The 19158-nt window shown below is 46.0% G+C and overlaps 1 protein-coding gene across 3 annotated transcripts in view; it reads left to right on the top strand.

Annotated features, from left to right (window-relative positions):
• Positions 1–136: 136 nt before the first annotated feature.
• Positions 137–19158, top strand: part of RESF1 (retroelement silencing factor 1) — a 39329-nt gene continuing 20307 nt past the window's right edge. Inside the window, exons 1-3 of one of the 3 annotated variants that reach the window (XM_055807810.1) lie at positions 139–452; positions 3417–3499; positions 14687–14930. The gene's annotated coding sequence lies outside the window, so the exon portion shown is untranslated. Of the gene's footprint in view, positions 453–3416; positions 3500–14686; positions 14931–19158 lie in introns of all 3 variants that reach the window. The other 2 variants (XM_055807812.1, XM_055807809.1) reach the window with 2 other exon arrangements.

Genomic DNA, 19158 nt, shown 5'->3' with positions numbered 1-19158 from the left:
AGGCAGGCAGGCAGGGAGGCAGGCAGGCAGGCAGGGAGGAGGGAGGGAGGGGCTCCGGCTGCAGAGGCTGGAGAAGTCGGGAGCCAAACCCGACCGCGCCGCACAGCTCCTGCCAGTTGCGCGGCGCGACCACGAGGAAACCTCCGCTCCCGCCGATCGACCTCGCCCCGCGTGGCGCACCGGCCGGCCGCACCGCTGCCTTCCCACCGCCCCCCGGCCGGGCGGCTGCAGCGCGCCCGCCGCAGGCCGCAGGCCTCGGGGCCCCTCACCGCCGCCCGGGGTCGGACAGAGCGGCGGGGTCGGCGCTGGCGTCCCGCCCCGGGACGGGCCTTGGCGTTCGCCTCGCCGTGCCGGCCGCCGGCGGCCTCCTTCCGCCTCTCATCGGAGTCTACGGGGCCGCTGGCTTCGCCTCTGCGCGCCGAGAGACTCGCCGGGCGGCCGCGCCGGGTTCGGTGAGTACCGGCGGCGGCGGCGCGCAGGGAGGGGAAGGGAAGGGAGCGGAGCGGCCGTGCCTGCCGGCGGCTGGTGACAGCCGCTCCCTTGGCCGCCGGGCGGGCAGGGAGGGAGCTGGAGGGCCGCTAGCAAGGGCCGCGTCGCTCCTCCGGCGGGGCCGGGGGCCGGTGGCGGAGCCGTTTCCTCAGGCTGGCCCAGTGAGGCCGTTCCCAGCTCCTCCCCGGGGCGGCGGGGGAGGCCTTGGCAGAGCCGCCCGGGGCCGCCGCAAGGCGTGTGTCCCGCGGGACCGCACGGTCTGCCGGGGCGGCTGGGGGCCCCCTCCTGACGGGCAGGGACGGGGGCGGCCGGCGGGGAGCGGGCTGGGCGCCGCGGGGCACGGACGGTAGTTTGCGTCTCGTCCCGCAGAACCGGCGGTCGGGGGCCGGCGGGGCAGGCGCGCCTCGGGCCGGGCTGTGTGCCTCCGAAACATCCCCCGCCCCCCCCCCCGCCTTCAGCAGAAGTTGATTTACTGTCTTTTCCCCATCGGGTGTGCCCATCCAGGGAGATAGGACTGAATTTTTTTTTTTTTTTTTTGAAAGAGTAACTGCATTCAGGGTTGTGAGCTAACAGTGTTTCGGGTCCCCTGTGTTTAAGCTCTGTGGTGGAAGCCCAGGGCTTGCCTGTGATTTTGGCTTGAGCCTTTCAGGTGGGTATCGCAAGGCAGGTGGTGAGGAGCCGGTGCTCGGCCTTGTGTAAGAGGGACACCTGCAGTCTCATATTGTGGTTGAACTGACAAACCTGTTTATATAACTAAAAAAAAAATTGTTTTAAAGAGCTATAGGTCGCTCTTACTGCTTTGGGTTGAATTGTGTAGTTGAAAGAATTATGTAGCTTATTCCATCTGCAAAGGCAGATGGAAATGTGAGAAAAGAGGCAAGTACCCCATTGATACTTCTTTATCGACTTTCTTCATGTGCTCGGGGAAATATGTTTCATATGCTCTTGGTATTGGTTGAAAACTAGAGGCATCAGGTAGAACATGAGGTTTCCCCCTTTTCCCCCTGAAGTGCTGGATATACTTCAGAAGCCCATAGGAATGCTGGAGGTTGTTTTCCTAGAAGTTGTTGCGAGGTTGACTCAACTCTTTCTAGGAGCTCTGTGGTAATGTTGGGCCTTTCCCCGCTCTTAACTAGCCTCCTGGGAGGACTTAAAATTAGAACAAAACAAACCCAGCGCATCGTGACTCCTGGTAAATGTTTTCTAGCTCTTGCATCTGAGAATGCTGAGAGTGAAACTTGTAACGCCAAAAGCTGGGCTCTTATCGCCCGGTTTCCTTGAACTAACCAGCCAGTGTCCCAAAACGCTTAGATAGGTGTTCCAGGCAGAGACAGCAGACTTGTTAATGATCAGTTTTATATTACTGTCCACAAAATTAAATCCTTTACTCTTGATAGCTGTGCCAGTATAAAAGTTCCCCCAAGCCTTTCAAAGCAAAGCCGTTGCCATTGTGCTGAGGCAGTTCTGAAAATGTTTATTAGGAAATGGTTGGTGCTTTGCAGTTAAAAGGATGGAGCCCTCTTTGTAGTTCAAGCTTAAACGATATTTTTTCTCCAGGAAATACTATATTGTCTGATGTTTTCGCAGAGAAGAACCACAAACATTACAGCATGCTTCGTATCAAGTCTGTTACAGGGTGTTTCGGTTTCGTGCTTAATAGTAGCTGAAACTTCCTCCAGCTCACTGTTCTGCCAAGTTTTTAGAACTTCTATTTTGTCATTGTGGTTCTGTTTTATACTTAAGAGCACAGATGCTTTTTCGATCCTCCCCCCTCCTACCGCTCTTCAACAAAAATAATTGTAGACCAGTAAAATACTTAGATCTACAGGAGGCTGTCCTTTAAACAATGGCTTTTAACAAGTAAGCAAGTTATTATGGCTTTATGTGTTTTCTGCAGGCAAACCTGTTCTGGTAGTAGAATATTTTTACATCTGTTTCTAAAAATTACACAAAACAATGTTTCCCAGTTCTTTTGTTTGCTTTTTTTTGGTGAGAAATAATGATCAGAAGGGGCCTGTTGTGTTTGCTTAGTCACTTCTGATGGAGTAGAGGTGTGATGGTTCACCTGGTCAAGTGAGGGTGTGTGCTCCTCTGGCAACCAGCAGTTCTTGCCAGGCCTTTTGCCCATAATGGACCAGCTGAGCTACTTAGCTACAACCTCCTGAGCCATCACCTGGGTCTGTTGATTTTTGTCTGTGGCTTGCAAACAGGGAAGTGTTTTCTTAAATTCTGTATGTGCAGAGCTTGCTCGATTTCGTTTGCTGTGACCATGAGCAATGTATTAGTGGGCTGGAGATTTGTGACTTTGTCACAGTGTTTGTGGTCTCTCCTGGTCCTAATCAAAGCAATAATAAACCTGTTAGTTTGATGTTGAACCTTTCTTCTCCTTGATTAATAGTCAACAAGAGGGCACAGGAGGGAGATTGATACTCCCCACCCCCTAATTTAAAAGCATTGAGGAGGGAAGGCTGGAGACAGCAAACAAAGGGAGCTAAAGTCTAAGAAGGTGCTGTTCTGCTATCTTAATTCCTAGAGTACTTCATGCTTTGCGAAGCCTGACCATGAAAACTTGTGAGAAACAGTAGAGCCCGCTGATGATTCTTAAGAAGAGGAAAGAAAAATTAAAAAAAAAAAAAAAGACAAGGAAAAATGATGAAAACAGCATTGTGGTTACCATTAGGTGATTGCTGTTCTTAGCCTTCATGAATTGATACTGGTCACTAACAAAAGGAAGCTGTTCACAGCAAATTGGACTTCCGAGCCTGCCAGGAAACCTGATGTATTATGAGTAATCAGGAATGCAGGAGGCTGTCCAGTGATATTGTTGGTACAGGCCATTGTTACTTTGGTAAAAGTTGCACTTGCAGCTTAATGACTATTGTCCATTCCAGGAGCACTTGCAGCTTAATGACTATTGTCCATTCCAGGAGCAAAGGCCAGTAAGGAGCTCCTGCTGTTCCACAGGGTGCCACAGATCTGGCTGAAGGGACACACAAAGAAGATTGCCGAGGTATGTAATCTTACTTTCTTTTTAAAAAAAAAATTTAAAAAATACGAAAGCTATTTTATTACCTATAGTCTGGCTCATCCTGAAGCACCACAAGTAGCATCAGTGCTCCCGAAGATGTAGAAATGGGGAAGAAAATGAGTTTGGGGGAAATGTGAACTTCTTAACCTGTCTTTGCCACTCAAAAGTATTTCTAAGCTATACTTAACTAGTATTACATATTACAGCCTCAGTTTTTTGAAGGACTCTAGTGCTTTCCCATTGCTGACAGGGAATGGATGTTTGCTTTTTCACACATTTGATTGCTAGACACCACTAAGATCTTTTTGACTATTATTTGCGTTTCTGATAAATACGAGAGTTTTAAGTTTTCAACAGTTTTGAAAATGCAAAGGGCAGTAAAAGTATAAACCAAAAAAGCCTTAAGATTTTAAACTTGGAAGAGTTGAAAGGAAGATAATGTAATGAGTGGAATAATATAACTTACAGTGTACAGGAAACTTCACAATTCAGCAGAGAAGAAAGGCATTATTGCAGCTATACTTTTTTTTTTTAACTCCTGTGATCTTGAAGCTAGTAATATGCCTTATTGCCAGTATAAACGGTCTCCATAAAATGCAAGTATGCCAAAGAGCTCTTCTAGTACGTGTTTGTGAAAGATTACTGTTACTCTCCATGACTGAAATTAAGTTGAAACATCTTAATTTGTACTTCAGCTAGTATTCCATACATAGATTGCAAACTTTTCTTCTGTTAGTAGTCATTAGGTGTTGAATGATTAGAGAGCAGTACTTTTTTAAAAGGACATAACTATAACTACTGGAGATGTAAGACAGTTCTTTGTGCCTTAAAACTTGGAAATTCTTCAGAGATTGAAGCACGTTTCATGGTTTCTCTGCATTTCACTGCTGTTTCCGTGAAGTGTGATAAGTAGAAATCTGCAGCTGTAGCATAGGGGTGTAAGTGTATTCTAAGAAATGGCATTCCAGCCAAGAAAAAAGCAACTTCGGACTCTGCTTCGTTGTTAGCTGACCTCTTCCATCACAGTAATGCTCACAACTGGAAAAGCATGAGCTATAGTTGTATACTTACAGGTATATATTTTATATACATGAACTATACTACAGAGGCAGGGATTTTTCCATATAGAGGAGTCTGCTAGTTTATCTGTAGGCTTCTGAATAGAATATTAGGAGAATATTTTGTGTGATGAATTCATCACACGTTACTAATGTCTTTTCCCTGCAGATCTGCTTTGTGTTAAAAATTACTTTCTCGTGCTTATGGATATTAGTCAAAAGTGAACATATTTTTTTTTCCTGAGGAGTATAAGCAGTAAATACTTTGTTGATGCCATCAAACCATCAGATACAATCTTGCAAATTTCGTTTTGGTCTGAACAGTGACATCTCTTTTGCTGATGTTGGTATGTTGCTTGGTATTGTGGAAAACTAGAATTTTAAAACTCCTTGTGAAGCATGGCTCTTCCAAATAGGTAGAGTTCTTACAGAAAAATCTGGATTTGTTTTAAGCAGCATCTAAACTGAGCTCAAAGAGATTATTCTGAAAGATAAAAGTGAATTTGCTGTATCTAGCGCTCCTGATGGTTGATATGTGGCATAGTGTTTATTTGTATTATCTCATCCTGATGAGAAGAATGGCCTCTTTACTGCTGCCCTTCTGGCTGTGACTGCAATTCCCGTGACTTTTATGGTAGTGCTGCCTGGTGCGATTGTATAGCTATAAGACTGATCAGGTCCATTGCCAGTATGATGGAGTAATTTGTCCTTGGTTTTTTTATTTTTGTCCTATCTCTGAATAAGTCTTAAAATTTAATTATATGATTGTGATTTCTCAGCTGCAGAATTTCCAAGTTTTAAAGGTGCATTCAGAGACAGAAGCACATTTTGTGGTTTCTCTGCATTTTGCTGCTGTTTTCATGAAGTGTCATGAGAAGTAGAAACCTGCAGCTGTAGCCCTGCCTCAAATAGCCCCATTGAGACATAATTTCAGATTTGTAACATAAATATTGAAACTGCCACAACTCATGTATCAATGGAAATATGTGAGAAAGCAGCAGAAGAAATAGCGGACCAAGAGTTAAAAGAATTGCCTGCATTGGCAGTGCAGGGCTACTTTTTCCAGGACACTGTTTCCAGCAATAAAATTGAGGAATGTGTGGAATGTAAGGGTACATGGAAGGTGAGAGCATCTGCTGCTTTAAGGTTATCTGCTCAAGGACTGACCTCTTCAGTGCAAAAGGAGACAGCAAGGGGGAAGGAATAAACCAAATGTTCAGGGATGCAAACCTGATGGGCAAAGAGTACTGGGGATAACAAGAAGCAAACCTCCTCAGCTGTGCTAATTGATAAGAATATGTGGGATATGAGTGTTTATTTCGGCAACGTTATCTGGTCCTGGACCTTGTCCAATTGGATTTTAGGGAAAAGAAGGAAGCAGTGAAGAAGGCTTAGAGAGACAAACCTGATTGACAAGGTTTGTTTCTTCTGTTTCCTTCACACTTGCCTGTTTCTTCTAATTGATGGACCACTGAGAAACTGCAGACAAACCTAGACTTGTAAACTAGTGAGAATGCAAACCTGGGAGTCACAGGTATGGGTGGGAGGAAGAGGATGGTGGAACTACACAGAGAGAGAACAGACAGAAGAGGGTATGAAAGGGGCTAGTTGTGTCTAAACTGTGACTGTCCAGGAGGTCTGTTGTTGTGATGGAGAGACGGGACGCAGTTTGATGCAAGCAAATGTCAATTTATTGTACAGAAGCACGAGTTTATATACATTTTCAGAAGCTGCGCGTTTTAAACAGATTGGTTCTTTAAGCTAAGCATTGCATACTAGGCAATCACCGATTGGTGGTTAACTACCATCAATTAACAGCAAGGTGTTACCTCTCCTTGGCGCCATCCCCCCCACTCCCCTATGCTCTCTCAGCATGACTCATCATGTTAATGTGTCTATTGACACTCCTTGTCCTCCCAGGGTTTGTGACCTACAAGCTCGAGCACATTCCCCTCAGCTAACTGATTCCTACGCATGGTCCTAATTTCCAGCCCGCTCCTGCAGTCTGTCTGACTGAGCCCTGTGCCTGACTCCTGCAGCCAGTCTGTCATCTTCAGTCCTTTCTTAACTATCTGTCTGCATAGTCTCACTCTGTCCTTGTGTGTATGTGCTGCAAGGACTAGGTGCCAGCTACTGAGGTGACCAATGTGAGCTGGTAACTGGGCCAGCAAGTGGAGTCAGACTGGAGGTGTAGTCATCCCTGGGCCATTGTGCCAGCAACTGGAGCAGGAGGGTGTCTGTGTCAGTAGCTGGAAAGACCATAGCTCCAGGGAGCATCTCCACAGGTTCCACAGACTTTGTCTGGAGTGCCAGCTACTGGGGGGACACATGAGTGGATTTGGTGTGAGCAACTGGGGTCACAGTGGGGTGTAGACACCTGTAGCCTGTGGTGCTAGCAATTGGAGTAAGTGGGGGCCTCATTGCAGGGTGAGTGGAGTGAGAAGGTGGGACTGTGGGTCACAGCCTGCATGCCCGATGCTGCCTGCTGGTGGGGGTGCATGGGACATATCTTCCCCAACTGGGTTTGTGGCATTTGCTTGTATAATTTGCTAGCGGATTTCAAATGGACTGATTGGTGGGTAGGAGGGTCTAGGTCCAGGCAGGGGCATCAGATGGGCAGAGAGCCCATGCTGGTGTTTAGGGAGATCTGTGAGTGTGGAGTGCTTATGAAACAAGTGTGTAAGTGCACGTGTCTGTTTGCTAGTGAGCATCAAGCTGGACCAGCCTGCAACTATGAGATCCTGTGAAGTGGGCAAGAGGGCCTGAGCTCTGTGCGGGGGTATAGAATGGGCAGAGGGGCTGTACTGAATTAAGAGATCTGTGGATGTGTGTGTGCCTGTGACTGTAGAGGGTGGGGCTATGTGGATTTTAGAGAGATTCAGTCCTGATCAACCAAAGAGGAGGAAAGAGACTTGTCTGTCTATACTTCTGTTTTATGTGAGTCATACATGTAGATGCTGTTGAAGGCAGCACCTGGTCTGTGGCTGTTTGTGTCAGTGTCCTACGTGGGTCTCTGGCTTGCATGCCCAGCTTTGCTACTTGTTGAACCTGCAAACAGGAAAGCAGCAGCAGCTGTGTTAAAGGGCCTACAACGGAGACATCTGGGTCTCCAGACTGGGCTCCAGGAGCCTCTGGGCAAGAGGAACCATCAAGCCACAGAGTTTCTGGAGGTGGTCACTTAAGGCATCCCTTAACAAGTACTGGGGCTATGCTAATGACATAATTTTGAAGAGGATAATTTTGATCATTTTTGTTTTAATGACTGTCATTTGAACCAAAAAATCTTCGTCCTGTTACTTTATCTGTTCTGAAATGGTCCTGTTTGTTCTGAGTGCTCTTCCTGCTGTGGTAGATTTGGGCCCTGAGGACTCGGAGAACGAAGTGTGATCATTTACAAAAAATAATCCCCAAACAAGCAAAAAGAACCCACTAACAAACTGCCTCAGAAATACTGCTGGATCATACTGAATAAAATCACATAAAATATCCTGGCAGTTCAAAGAGACAATGCTAAGAACACAGGAAGGCTGGGAGAAGAGCCGGATTCAACATGAAGTTCATGGATGTAAAACTAAAATAGGCCCATCCAATAATCACTTTGTAATGCATATCTGTAGCAGCAGATGGCATTAGGACAACAAAGGTGTTATAAATTGAGACCACAATGGATCATAATCCAATTAAAATTTTATTAATTATAGCAAGTAGAATATGAGCAAAGACAGCGCTGGACGGCAGGGGAGTCTGCGCTCCGCCAACTGCCATCCTGAGCAGTTCAAACAGTCCCTTTTTATACATTTTTTACTTCCGTGTTCATGAAGTAGTGGAGGTACTCTGCGCATGCTTCAGTTGTTGTTAGGGGGTCGTTTTCTGCCTCCTGGTGGTCATTGAGGCCGAAGTAAGAAGTCTTCCTCCTTTGTCCCATAGTTGACCCCTCACTCATATGTCCTTATATGGGGTTGTTTGTCCTGTTTCTGTCGGTTCCTGGACATCTGGCGGTTATCTTATCTTGCACAAGCGGTATCTGGTTTAGTTTGTGTAAGCGATTGCGGTTATCCTATCTTACACAAGGGGTGTCTGGTGGCTGTTTGCATAAGCGATTTCCTATCTTTTGTTGCCTAACCTTTACATTGGGCTTAACATAAATCTTAATAAACAATACCCTAGTCCATAGTTTCTTACAAAGGTGAAGTGGAAGTGAAAGTGGAAAATACACTGTTGGAAGTAGTGGAATGGGAATCTGCAGAGAGAAGTGACTAGTCTCTAGATCAGGGGTCCTCAAACTACGGCCCGCGGGCTGGATACGGCCCCCCAGGGTCCTCAATCCGGCCCCCGGTATTTACAGACCGCCCCCCCCGCCGGGGGTTGGGGGGGGAAACCAAGCAGCCGCAGATGACTGCCTGCCACTGCATCCGCGCGCCGGCCCCCTGGTTAAAAAGTTTGAGGACCCCTGCTCTAGATGCTTACAGTTACTCTAACCACCCTGTGATTGACTGTCAATCTGAGATATAAGTAATTTCTGACAGATTTTCTCTTGCATAACTGCTGAGAATCCTCGTGGCAAGAAAACTTTTGTCTGCTTGTTCTTCTGTGATATCTAAAATACAGTTATAAACTGAGGAAAATGAGAATTCATGGTGTATATGTACTCTTTGGGCATGTTTGGTTGATTTAGGCCATCTTGTACCACAGGTGCAGGTCTGCCAAGCTTCTCTAATCTTTCTATGATGTCAGACATGCTGAATTAATTTTAAATGCTTTTGTTTAATTGAGACTGACTGCTAGAAGTGCAGAAGCAGAAACAGGGGAGCAAAGGTGTGCTGGCCTGCAGCTGAACTTTTGTCCTTTCAGTTCTTGGAAGTTTGTATTTGCTGAACTCCATATCCTGGAGAGATGGGAAACAACCGAGATCGGAGTGACTGGCATTGAAACAGAGTTTTGGTCCAATTAAAGGAAGCTTTTAATAATGAATAAGAATATTTTATAACTATTATGAGTGCCTCAGTTACACTTGTTGCAGAAGAGGTTTACACCACTTAAAGAACCACCATCTAAGTAGCAGCAAAAATGGGTTGGTTTGAAGTAAGATGTTGTAAAGGTGAGGCACAAGGAAGTCCAGTGGCAAGGTTCAATCTATTACTTACTGTACGGAGGGTATAATAATAATTCAAAAATAGCAATACAAAATCTTAGTGCCCTATGATACAAGGTTATGCAAAACATTGGTCACATACCAAAGAAGTTGGTAAGGGGTCTCTCAGCCTTGAGGAGTAACCTTGAGAGGCTGCCCAAACTCAAGGGGAGATCACTGCTGTGCAGCCAGTTGCTTAGCAGGGAGAGCTCAAAAAGGTTTTCAATCTGTCATATTTATGGAATAAAACGGTTGGCTCATAGTCAAATTACATGTGATGGAGAGGGTAGGCATGAGATTATTTGTACCCACAACTTCATTTGTTCCTTGACAAATTAGTCTTGGAAGAACCACCTGCTATTCATGTGTTAATCGTATGATCAGCGTTCCCATTTCCCAGCTCATGCATCAAAGCTCACCATGTCATCCTGCTCCTGTGTGGGTTTTCAAAGAACAGGTTGAAACTAGAGAAGTTCTTGACCTGGTCATGACCTAGGCTTTTGCTTCCTTGGGAGCCTGAACCAAACTATTTGCTAGTTTGGTCCAGAAGTCAAGTGCATCCATCACACTCCACCCTGTGACTACAGTCAATCAAACTTTATTGACTCAGAGTGGTGGTATGGTTACTTCTTGCCTCTGCACCATAAATACGCAGTGTATTGCAGATCAGCGGTAAGGCTACAGTTGAGTTGCTTAATGCTGATTATATACCATCACACATACAGAATCAGTTGATTACATATGTTTTACATGTTGGATTAACAGGATTTGTTTCCTTATTCACCCAGCTTTGATAGACAGAATGATTATAAGCAATAAACACAAGTCAAAACTAATAAAACTGCAACTGGATGTAACATCAAATTCAAAGCTTTAGTTGCTGTTGATCATTCAAGATCATGAATACACACAGCTGTTGCCGACATAGACAAGTACTGTCTCAGCTTGTTTGTCAGAGTGTACTGAAAAATGTCATACTCCCTCAGGGGAATTCCTTTCACGTGAGCCCCATCCTACATCAGGGATGCAAGCTTCAATATCTATCTATTGTCATCCTTTATTTCTCTGCCAGGCCTGTTGTTGATCCATAGGATGGATCACAGATCCATCTTGGTGTAAAACCAGAGATGGTAGGGTAGATTTGTTTAGTAACATCTCCTATAGTCAATACACAGGCAACAGCTAAGTTTGCATTTGCATTGTATGGAAGTTTACTGAGAGCTGCTGGGCTTGCAGGTGTCATTTGGTGTCAGTGGCGTTATTCTGGACAACTTCTATGCATTTGAGCAGGTGGGATTCTGCTGTCACCTTGTCTTAAAATTCTGGCTACTGCAGCTGAAGTGCTTGGTAGGGCTTGAAGGCAGCTCTGAGCTGAGGAAAACCCCAGAAGATTAAGTAATAACGTGCAGTCACTGTGTTTTGGACATTCCCATAAAGGTAAAGTGTTTGTGGTCAACCACTGTCCTAGTCCCAATTTAAGTAATAACTATAAGGGAAAGTGGAAGATTCTCCAGTGAGGGGGTCATTGTGTTTAGTTTATTGGTTAAGGCTTCTGCACCCGTACTGTTGAGCACTCCAAATAGTCTGTAAGGCTTCCGTATGTTCTGCTGAGGTAGCTTACAGCTGTGGAGCCAGGCTAGCTATCCTTCCGAAGCGGTAGACAAGAAGGGGGGGCATACTGAGTCTAGACACGTTGGTTAGCAGTGTTAACTCTGCCTGTTTAAGGACCAGTTAGGATCCAAAAGTAGCTGTTGCACATGATTTTTTCTAAATCACCTAAGTACCTGTTTGTCCAGAGGAGGGCCGCGAAGAGTTCAGGGGGCTGGAACACGTCCCCTTTGAGGATGTGTTGAGAGAATTTGGGTGGTTTAGCCTAGAGAAGAGAAGGAGACCTCGTAACAGCCTTCTAGTGTTTAAAGGGAGCCTACAGGAAAGACAGGGAGGGACCCTGTCTTGGGGAATGTAGTGATAGGATGAGGGATAGCAATTTTAAACTGAAAGAAGGTAGATTTAGATTAGATATTAGGAAGAAATTATTTACTGTGCAGGTGGTGAGACACTGGAACAGGGTGCCTAGAGGAGTTGTGGATGCCCCATTGCTGGAAGTGTTCATGGTCAGAATGGATGGGGCACTGAGCCACCTGGTCTAGTAAAAGGTGTCCCTGCCCATGGCAGGGGGGTTGGAACTAGACAATTTTTAAGGTCCCTTCAACCCAAACATTTGATTCTAATCAATGCTTTGGTAACAATGGGAGATTGAGTTGAGAGTTAGTGAGGAAGAGCAGTTGGAGGCTTGGCTGCGATAAACTTGGGAAGGGGAGTACCAAGTGGGACTCAGACAAGAGAATACTATTAAACTTAACCTAAAGGCAGACAATGTCAACAGGGTGAGAAGATATAAGGGACATGCGACAAAAGGGTTGGTACAGGCGCATGTGTCCTGTTTTTTGTGGGTAAAGCCTTTTTTTATCTTTTTTTATGTGGGTTTTATCTTTTTGCAGTTCTCTGTGGAAAGGGGGAAGTGAGCAAGCAGGAGTGGTTAAACCATGACAGTCCTTTTTGGTGCCCAGTGTGGGACAAAGAAGAGTTGAGATAATGACAGATCTGACCAGAGCATGTTAAACCCAACTTTTTTATAAGCATTCATTGTATTAGTTTAATAATGACTGTTCCTAATATTGATTTATTTGTGCTGAGTTGTTGCGCTTGTTCTTACGTTACGTATGTGTTCTCTGTTGTGGTGTTTGTCACCTCGGGGGGCTGGGCTAAGGTTATTTTGTAATACTGGCTTATAATATGATAGAATTGCTGGTTGTGAAACTAGTATTTGTACTCAGCCCTGCAGTCACATCTGCCAGGAGCCATCTATTGGAAACTATTAATAATTACACCTTTTACCTTGTCTCCTCAGAGAGCCAGCCTCTGGAGGAGACATCTTCCCCTTCTCCTCCAGGCTAATTACGGTAGCATCTGAGAATTTTCAACAACTTGAATATCCTTGGGATGTTGAAACCAGCGTGGTCCTATTGCTAGAAACCATGAATCTAGTTCTGGTCATCTTTAGGGTTAAGCTATTTGTGGCTACTCCAATGCCAGTGACAGGTACTGCAGCTACTCCAGCCTCGGTGGTGAGTGATGCAATTGATACAGAGGACCAGCCTGTGCTGGTATCAAACACTTCTATACACAACAAGAAATGGGTTTGAAAGACAGCTCATTTAGTAAAGGAGGATGAAATAGAGCTACCACAAGAACAGGAGGAGGAGGCAAAACAAGAGGTAACGACTTGATCCCTGTCCCTGTGGGATATGCAAAAAGATTTCGGCTGTCGTCCAGGTGAGCGCATTATCACGTAACTGCTCCAGTGCTGGAATAATGGGGCTGATAGTTTGGAATTAGAGTAGGAAAGCTAAGCAACTGGGATCACTTACTAGGAAAGAGGGTATTGACGAGGCAATTGGAAGAGGGACACAAGTCCTGAGCCTCTGGAGGCGACTCCTGTCAAGTGTGTAGGAAAGGTATCCCTTCAAGGAAGACGCTATGTGTTGCCCAGGCAAGTGGACTGCAACAGATGAGAGGTATCCAGTATCTGAGGGAATTAGCTGGCTAGAGATGATTTATTGAGACCTGAACAACACACAGTCCCCCACAGATCCAGACGAAGTCTGATGGACTTGTCCCGTGTGGTGGAAATGTCTACAGAGTGCACCATCGTTGTATGCCAGTTCCTTGGCAGTAATGAGCTGGAGAGATGAAGTGGTGCCAGCAGTGGATGAAGTGGATTGCCAGCTCTGGGAATATGAAGAAAATCTTTCTTCCTCACTCAAGCTGTGGAGAAACTGGTTGAGCAATTTGATGAGTATAGATCCTACTCCCCATGTGTACCGACCCGGATCTCGGCTGTTAACAGCAAGCGTCCGTATGCTCAAGAGGAAGGATATAGAAGGTACACACCACAGGATACCCTGTGGTTTTACCTACAGGACCACAGAGAGGACATAAGGAAGTGGGATGGAAAAGCTGCCTTGACCTTAGAGGCATTGAGTATGTGAATTCAAAGGAAAAACAATCACAAATGGGGATTCTTCCAGGAAAATTGCTACTCCAATTTCCAGTGGGTAGTTCCCCAGACGGAGTGAAAGGGCTGGTCTTACTCCTGATCGTATGGAAAGCAATTCTAATCTGTTCTTACAAGAAGTGGAGGATCCTATGACTAGGGCTAGAGAGGCTCTTCCTCCAGCCAGGTGGAGGAGAGAGAAACTGGGTTTTGGACTGTGTGGGTCTGTTGGTCTGGCATGTTAGGATTATAAGGCTCTAGTAGACACTAATGCACAGTGTACCCTAATGCCATCAAGCTATAAAGGGGCAGAACCCATTTATATTTCTGGAGTGACAGGGGGATCCCAACATCTAACTGTATTGGAGGCTGCAGTAAGCCTAATTTACGGGCATGAGTGGCGAAAGCACCCCATGGTGACTGTCCTAGAAGCTCTGTGCATCCTTGGCATAGACTATCTCAGGAGAGGGTATTTCAAGGACCAAAAGGGGTACCAGTAGGCTTTTGGTACAGCTGCTGTGGAGGTGGAGGAACTTAAACAGCTGCCTACCTTGCCCAGTCTCTTGGAGGACCCTTCTGTTGTAGGTTTGCTGTGCGTTGAAGAATAACAGATGCCAATCACTACCACAACAGTGCAGTGGTGGCAATGTCACACCAACTGAGACTCTTTGATTCCCATCCGTAAGTTGATCTGTCAACTGGAGAGTCAAGGAGTGATCAGCAGGATTCACTCATCCTTTAATAGACCTATATGGCTAGTATGAAAGTTGAATGGAGACTTAACAGTAGACTATCATGGCCTGAATAAAGTCGTGCTGCCACACTGGCTAGGCTACGACTTTGATATGAACTGGAGTTAAAGACAGCCAAGTGGTATGCCACAATTGATATCACTAATGCATTTTTCTCAATCCCTTTGACAGCAAAGTACAGGTTGCTTTTACTTGGACGGTCATCCAGTACACCTGGAATTGACTGCTGGGGGAGTGAAAACACAGCCCTGTCATCTGCTATGGACTGATCTGTACTGCATGGGGGCAGAGTGAAGCTCCAGAGCACCTGCAATACATTGATGATACCATCATGTGGGGCAATACAGGAGAAGTTTTGGAGAATGGAAAAAAATTGTCCAAATCCTTCTGAAAGCTGGGTTTGCCATAAAACAAGGTAAGGTCAAGGGACCTGCACAGGAGATCCAGTTAAGAATAGAATGGCAAGATGGATATTGTCAAATCGCAATGGATGTGATCAATAAAATAACAACCATGTCTCCGCCAACTGGTAAGGAAGAAACAAGCTTTCTTAGGTGTTGTAGAATGCACATTCTTTCTTAGGTTTTTGGAGAATGCACATTCCAAATTACTGTCTGATTGTAAGCCCTCTTTATCAAGTGACCTGGAAGAAGAATGATTTCAAATGGGACCCTGAGCAACGACAAGCATTTGAACAAATTAAACAGGAACCAATTCAAGCAAGCAGTAGCCCATGGGCCAGTCTGAGCAAGGCAAGATGTAATGTGCTCTACACTGCAGCCAGGGAGAATGGCCCTGCCTGGAGCCTCTGGCAGAAAACATTGAGGGAGACTCAAGGTCAGCCCTGAGGCTTTTGGAGTTGGGGATACAGAGGATGTGAGACCCGCTATATGCCAACTGAAAGAGATACTGACAGCTTATGTAGTGGTTTGAGCTGCTTTGGAAGTGATTGGTACTGAAGTGCAGTTTCTTCTGGCACCCTGGCTGCTGGTGCTGGCCTGGATGTTTGAAAGGAGGGTCTGATCTACACTGTGCAACTGATGCTACATAGAGTAAGCGGGTTGCACTGATCACGCATCAAGCTTGAATAGGAAACTGCAGTTGTCCAGGAATCTTGGAAGTACTCATGGACTGGCCAGAAGGCAAAGAACTCAGAATGTCACCGGAGGAGGAGGTGATATGCTGAAAAGGCACCACTGTATAATAAATTACCAGAAAGTGAGAAGCAATATGCCCTGTTTTCTGATGGGTCCTGTCATATTGTAGGAAAGCATTGAAGGTGGAAGGTGGCTGTACAGAGTCCCCTACAACAAGTTGCAGAAACTGCTGAAGAAGGTGAATCACCTCAGTTTGCAGAGGTGAAAGCCATCCAGCTGGCTTTAGACGTTGCTGAATGAGAAAAATGGTCAATACTTTTATCTCTATACCAACTTAGAGATGGTGGCAAATGCCCTGTGGGGGTGGTTGTAGCAACTGGCAGCCCAGAGGTAAACCCATCTGGGCTGCTGTACAGTGGCAAGATACTGCTACCTGGTTGTGAAGATAAGTCATGTAGATGCTCATGTACAGAGTTGGGCTACTGAAGAACATCAAAACAACTGTCGGGTGGATCAGGCTGCTAAGGTTGGAGTGGCTCAGGTAGATCTGGACTGGGACCATAAAGGTGAATTACTCATAGATTGCTGGGCCCATGACACTTCAGGCCATCAAGGGAGAGGTACGGCATATAGATGGGCTTGTGATTGAGGGGTGGAATTAGCAATGGATGCTATCACACAGAGTATCTGTGAATGTAAAACAAGCGCTGCAGTTAAGCAGGCCAAGCAGTTAAAGCCTTTTTGGTACGGAGGATGATAGCTGAAGTATAAACATGGGGAGGCCTGGCAGACTGATTATATTGCACTCGCACAAGCCTGCCAAGGCAAGTGCTACGTGCTGGCAGTGGTGGAAGCAGCCGCTGGATGGCTGGAAACAGACAGTGTCCCATGCCACTGTCCACAACATGGGCCTTGAAAAGGCAAATCTTACTTGGATGCTGCACCCCAGAAAGAATAGACATGGATAATGGGGCTCATTTGCAAAACAACCTTATTAGACACCTGGGCTAAAGAACATGGTACTGAATGCCCCTATCACGTACCAGCCTCCAGGAAAACTGAATGATGCTATGGACCGTTAAAGGCTACACTGAGGGCAGTGGGTGGTAGGACCTTCAGACATGGGGCTATGCATTAGCAAAAGCCACCTGGTTAGTCAGCATTTGAGGATCTGCCAATTGGGCTGGCCCTGCTTAATCAAAACTTTTACATACTATAGAAAGGGATAAAGTTCCTGTAGTGCATATAAAAAATACGCCAGGGGAAACGGCCTGGGTTATTCCTGCCTCAGGCAAAGGCAAACCCATTTGTGGGATTGCTTTTGCTCAAGGGCCTGGATGTACCTGGTGGGTAATGTGGGAGGATGGGGAATTATGATGTGTGCCTTGAGGGGATTTGATTTTGAGTGAGAAGAGCCAATGAATTAAATTGTATGATGTTAACTGCTTTATAATATGGTATATCATAATTTCTATGGTGCTATATGCCATATCAAGAATATTACAGTAAAAATCACTCAGATTAATGAAGCATGAACTTCAGTGAAACCAGAGCAGCACAGCAGTGATATAATTGGAATTGACTTCAGCATGCAACAGTCCAACATCATGCACCATCTTTCCTGCTCTGAAAGATTTAGGATGGATGGAGCCTGAAGTTAGGGACTAAATTAACTCAATGGACTTTTGTAGGGATTGCCCCATAGACTAAGGGGATTGTACATGTGTGTATATATCAATAGACAGGGAAGGTGGTGGGGGTTAACTGGGATGTACTGGAAAGTGTGAGGCCTGGGCATGGCAAATGGTATAGAATAAGGGGTGGATGCTGTCCTGGTTTAGGCTGGGAAAGAGTTATTTTTCTTCCTAGTAGCTGGTACAGTGCTGTGCTTTGGATTTAGTATGAGAATAATGTTGATACCATACTGCAGAGCAGTGGTCCTCAAACTACGGCCCCCCAGGGTCCTCAATCTGGCCCCTGGTATTTACAGAACTGTGCCCCCGCCCCCCAGCCAGGGGGTGGGGAGGGGGAACCAAGCAGCCGCAGATGACTGCCTGCCACTTCATTCGCATGCAGGCCCCCTGGTTAAAAAGTTTGAGGACCCCTGCTGCAGAAGAATGCAGCAGTGGGTTGATTAGCATTGATAATATGCAGCTGTGGCCTTGCTTTGGAGGCAGTGGGTTGATGGACGTGGATGATGTGCAGGTGTAGCTTGTTCCTGCTAAGTGGTTAAATAGCCCTGAGGATGGCGGGAGAGGTGGCTGGATGGAGGAGGAGCAGTGTGGTCTGGCCTCTGGAGGGAGGAGAAACAGCATGGACAGTAGAATCTGACTGATGGTAAAAGCCTTGGTGCAGCCTGATAGCTTGCTTGTGCTGTGACACCACACTGACATTTTAGTTGTTGCTAAGTAGTGCTTACTGCTTACCCTAAGTCAAGGACTTTTCAGTTTCCCATGCTTTGCCAGTGAGCCAGTGCACAAGAAGCTGGGAGGTAGCATGGCCAGAGCAACTGATCTGAACTAACCAAAGGGGTATTTCCTACCATTTGTGCTTAGTATATACACTGTGGGGAGTTGACTGGGGCGGGGATCACTGCTCAGGGGACTGGCTGGGCATCAGTCGGTGGGTGGTGAGCAATTGTATTATGCATGGCTTGTTTTTCATGGGTTTTATTCCTCTCGCTCTTGTTTTTGTTATCTCCCTTTTCATTACTGTTATTATTTAACTTACTAAATCAGTCTTATCTCAACCCATGGGTTTTACCTTTTTCAGATTCTCCTCCCCGTCCTGCTGTGGTGGTGGGGGCAGAAGTGAGTGAGCAGCTGCATGGTGCTTAGTTGCTGGTTGGGTTAAACCATGACAACACCAGTTCTTGTGACACTTTGTGCCATGTCTGAGGGAAGATGTATTTCATAGTGTGCTGCAGCCCTGACTAAAGCTTTAGCAGCAGGATGACCCCAACACTTGTGCAACCAGAGAGCTACCATGGTGGTTCTGTGGTTCAGGTTGGAGGCTTGGGTTGAAGATTCTGCAGTTTCATCTGTTACTGTTGAACTGTGACTGGCTTTATCGTAGGTGTCAGTGTTTGCTACCACTGCTACCCTTCTCATCACAGCAGTGACACCTGCTTGGGCATTTCATATGGCCTTGGCTATGGGACAAACAGAGTAGGAATGTGGCTGACAGCCAAAGCACGAGTGGGTGTAGTCCTGTATTTCTTCAGATGTGTGACTTGGCCTGCTAAGAGGCCTGGGGAATAAAAAATTGTCTGGTTGGACTGTCCTGCCTTTATTGAGTCATGGAAGCATGATCTGGATTTGCTGCCCAGGCGTTGCATCCAACTTCTCCCTTCTGTGCTGCTTCTTTTTTTTGGTGTGATCAAAACCACTGTATAATACAATACTAACCCCTCATTTCCACCCCTTCATTATGTGATTCAGTGGGGAAAAGCATTCTTGTTGTGTCCTGTTTGTGCAATGCCAGGACTGATATCTGTGCCACACGTGCCCCCTGAGGGTATTGAGTGCAGAGAGGAGTTTGTTGTGG

The sequence above is a fragment of the Falco peregrinus genome, chromosome 6 (genome assembly GCF_023634155.1).
Source record: "Falco peregrinus isolate bFalPer1 chromosome 6, bFalPer1.pri, whole genome shotgun sequence".
NCBI classification, from domain to species: Eukaryota; Metazoa; Chordata; class Aves; order Falconiformes; family Falconidae; genus Falco; species Falco peregrinus.
The sequence above is the reverse complement of the archived record's forward strand: the minus strand, read 5'-3'. Positions and strand labels throughout refer to the sequence as shown.